A 4,746-nucleotide genomic window follows, 5' to 3' on the forward strand; every position below is an offset into this window, starting at 1 on the left:
TTTTATGATTGCCTTTTTCATCCATTTTGCACATTATACTGTTGTAATGTGGCTATTGGCAACACCGGAAAAAATGCAGCTGAATGGCATGCTGTCACAAATATTCGTAAAATTGTCACTTGTAGTAGTGCTGGACTGTTATTGTCATTAATATGTCCAGCTCGATAATCTCAAGATGACAAAATAATGGCTGCTGAAGTGTGTAAAGTGTATAACTAGTCATACAGAACTGTAGACTGTATAGTAAAAGTTGACAAAGAAATATATGGTGGCTCATTGAGAGTGAAAGGTGTAACATACATACATATACCAAGGCTTTTTCCCCCATGCAAGGGAGGTAGCCAAAAAGAAAAGGCACAAAATCACCCATTTCATCCCCAAATACACTCCACTTCCCTCCACCCTCCCTCCCTCCCATCTTAGCACCTCCTGGATGACGGGTCATCCCTGCACCTTGTCCACTGGCCTGGGTCAGAAACAGTGTCGCAAGGCACAGCACATCCACAGCAAGGCCGCTTCTTTAAATCGGCGACCCCCCCCCCTCCCCATCCCCCCATGCAGAAAAGGAGAAGACGAGGAGAAATCCCTTCGGGCTGTGTCAAATTTTGCTCACACAAACTACCTCACCCCCCATCCCCCCACCCATTCCACCTCATGCAATCATAACATCATCCATATACAACCATTCTCCATTCACCCCTGTCTTCTGTCCTCTCCCGTCCTTCCTCAACAGACATTCCCCTCTTCCCCAAAGCCCCTTCACCCCATCCATCCATCTCATCCTACGACGTCCCCTCATGTTCACTCCCTCCTCATCTGCCTTCCATACCTCTTTTACTAGTCTTTCTTCACTCATTCTTTCCATGTGTCCAAACCATCCTAATACTCTTTCATCAACCCTATCTCCCAACTCCCTTTCCACCCTTGTTCTCCTCTTTACCTCCACATCATTTCTCACTCTATCTAGCCTAGTAACCCCCATCATACTTCTCAGACACCTCATCTCAAACACATTCAAACTCCTTCTCTCTTCCTCTCATATGTTCCATGTTTCTGCCCCATATAGTGCTATTGGCACAATCACTCCTTCTTACAGTCCAGTCTCCTTTTAGCATCTATTCCCAAATGTCTATTCCTCATTACATTTTTTAATCCACCAAGGCATTTACTCACTTCTCTCAATCTACATTCTACCTCCATCTCCATTCCATCTTTTCCTGCCACATTCGCACCCAAGTATCTAAAACTATCCACTTCCTCCAGTCGCTCTCCCTTAATGCTCACTTCCAATCTGCTGCCACTTTCACCCCTTGTACATCTCATCACCTTACTTTTACCCGCATTTATCTTTAGCTTTCTTCTTTCACACACTCTCCCAAACTCTGTCACCAACTTCTTCAATCCCTCCGATCCTGCCACAAGCGCAGTGTCGTCCGCAAACAGCAGCTGGCTCACCTCCCACTTTTCTCCATTTTCTTTAATAATCTCCAATCCCTGTCCCACCACCCTTGCATTTACCTCTCGCACCACCCCATCCATGTACAAGTTGAACAGCCAGGCCGACATAACGCATCCCTGACAAAGTCCCACCTTTACCTCGAACCACTCACTCTCTCCATTTCTAATCCTAACACATACTCTACTACTCTCGTAAAAACTCTTGGCAGCTCCTAGAAGCTTTCCTCCTATCCCGTATATTCGCAAAACCTCCCTTCATGAAACTGAAGGATGTAACATGTGGGAAAAATAAAACAAAAGCTTTGTGAAAGTATTCTAGCACTGTATTCTATACAAACACACGTGGAGTACATCAAGGAATGTGATTTGCCCTTTTCAGTAGCAACATGCTTTAAGCATAATAAAAGCAAGTGTAGTATGTTCTGTTCAATTAGCCTAGGGTTGTGATTTACATGAGTTAGCTCCCCTCTGACAAACATTTCTCTAGTCCTTCGAAATCGAAACTACACGCTCTGATTGAAGGGAACGTGCGTGGTCCCTGCCGGCGTCCCAAATTTCCTGGACTTTGGCTCCCAACTGCAGCTATCCATCCCCCTTCGCCAATTTCCCAGTGTACGAGAATTCTCATGACCCTCAACCAGTGGCGGCGTCAGGGGGGGGGAGGGGCTTTAGCCCCCCAAAAAAAGTGTCCAGCCCCCCCATTAGCCCCCCCAACTGAAATGAGCAAATTGAAAATTTAGAACACCCATTGAAATAATTTTATTAAGTGGAATTTTTAATTGCCAGGGCTAAAGATTTATCAGCCATCAGTGCTAGCCCAACCATTAACCCCCTCCCCTTCTGAAATGAGGATAATATATGTGTATTATCATATTACTATTAGCCCCCCCAAAAAAAAATTGCTCAGCCCCCCCACCCCCCCAGCCTCCCCAACTAAAAATTCCTGGCGCCGCCGCTGCCCTCAACCATCCCCTCCTCTTTCCACTGTCCAGGGATTTCCGGACAATATTATTTAGTTGCCGTTCGGAGCCGTAGTGTACGTGCACAATACAAAATATCAATGAAGTGCTTAAGCTGTGTTATTTAAGGCCCCAAAGAGATGCCGAAAGGAAGGATTACCTTCAACCATGAATGTGCCAAAGAATTTGGATTTATTACGAAATGTAGAAGAGATAAGCCACATGCTCTTACACACTTATGCCGTTGTGATGTCGATGTTGAGGGCACAGGAGAAACTGCGGTTGAATGGCACGTTATAGCAGTGTCGGACCGTTATTATTTTCATTATTATGCCCAACTCGATCATCTATACGCTTTGGATATTTTTGTGATGAAGTCAAGGCCTGTTACATTCACGATATCGATATGAGTGAATCATATGAAGAGTATGGTATTGCGGAAGCAATTATCACTACTCCTGAGATGATAGATAACCACATTGAAGAATGTTATCTCAATTTGTTCAGTAAATTTGAGTGCCCTTTCAGAAATATGAAGAAGGTGGGCGCTTATGTTTTCTCTATTCCATGTAGTAATGTTCACACAGAACAAGTTTTTTTTTCAATGATGAACTCTGAAAATAAAAAATAAAATAAAAAATAAATCGTCTGCAAATGGACTTCAAATCTGTAACTCCAAATATGCAACAACTCAGAGGGGTGTCCAGCATAAGCGAAAGATCCATGACCAACAGAAGACTGAGATGGTAAGTAAAAAAAAATAATAATAATGTAGGCAACATGGTAAGCAGGCTGCCGCTGCCTTCTTTAGTTTGTGAAGCAAGTTAATTTAGTTAGCATACAGTAGCTGTTCTACCAGGAGTAATATGTTGTATTCGTTTCTCTCAGTTCTTTTCAGTATATTTTATATATTCCATGCACCTTATTTGTATTCCGATTACTCATTAACCATGTTGAAGTTTGAAATTAAATGTCGCTCAATTAAAGTCACAAAATATAAAAAAAACTCCATTGTTTACATTCTCCCTTATGGGTGCGCCACTCCGCTTTCTTCGGTAAGAAAATTCAACATAGAATTTGGAAGGTCAACAATCATGCAGGTAGTCAAGGAAGTGTTTATTCTTGTATTTATTGTGTGGTACATTTTTTTCTTATCAGTTCCAAAACTTGTTGTTGCTTGGTTCGATTGTTAGTTCCAATCGCATATGGCACTGCCAGTTTTGGTAGGCTAAAGTTAGTTTTGTGAGGAAGGCTTTTTTTTTTTTCACTGCTTACATTCTTCACATGTTTATGCAAACGACCATAGGTATAAACGCCACAAATTGAAAATAGTACGTGTTTTATTTTACTATATTCCTCGTCTAATTTTCTTTAATGCAAAGTTTAGTGGGTTACAGGAGTAACATTGCATTAATTTGGGACTGGAATACACCAAATACTTTGCATGTGAAAATAACTTGCAAGATGGAAACTGTTGCCTTCAAAAAGAATATTAGTAAGTAATTGACTATATCAGAATATTCTAGAAATAAGCTTCATTCACTCATAACTTAACCAAAAAGTAGGCTTATTGTTGTCTTCGTGAAACTACGAGGTATGATTGGCATTGGCCACAAATCAAAAATTTTCACAAAAAAATTAATTGGATTAATTTTAAGGTGACTGAATAACCATAACAAACTACTCCCACCATGTTCCCTTGTTTTAGTAGTTGATGGAACCATGGGGGTATGGGGTGAGTGATATAACCTAACATAGCTCGTAGTTATTAGGAATAGCCAAGGTTTGGCTCTGATCCTAGATTATTTCTCCACCCTCATTCGAAGGTGATAGATATAAACATTGTAGTTTTATATATGGGTCTTCTATTTCTGCCAAAATTCATTTCTTTAACGCCAAATCCTGTGGTGTGTAAAAGGGGGCTTGGGGTCGACGGTGTTGCCTTGAGGAAATTGGAAACCAGTAAAGGAATTCACACAGATTGATTTCTGATTATCCATTGTTTATTAATTGATAGGTCTCTGCAAAAAAATTACCATTTATATTTCTTATTTCCAGTCATTTATGCTAGTGTACCACCCCTCCATTATTTTATTTTGCTTCTTTTTCTTTGTAATATTTAGTTCATCCAATCCACGTGATCTAAAGCCATAAAATAAATATGTTGATTTACGGGACACAAAAATATATATACTATATATATATATATATATATATATATATATATATATATATATATATATATATATTTACAGTGTGTGTGTGTGTGTGTGTATTTATCTAGTTGGTATTTTGCGGGAGAAGAGCTATGCTCGTTAGAGACCCACAG

This window comes from Oratosquilla oratoria, chromosome 12 (assembly GCF_046742065.1).
Source record: "Oratosquilla oratoria isolate Oo_2021 chromosome 12, ASM4674206v1, whole genome shotgun sequence".
NCBI classification, from domain to species: domain Eukaryota; kingdom Metazoa; phylum Arthropoda; class Malacostraca; order Stomatopoda; family Squillidae; genus Oratosquilla; species Oratosquilla oratoria.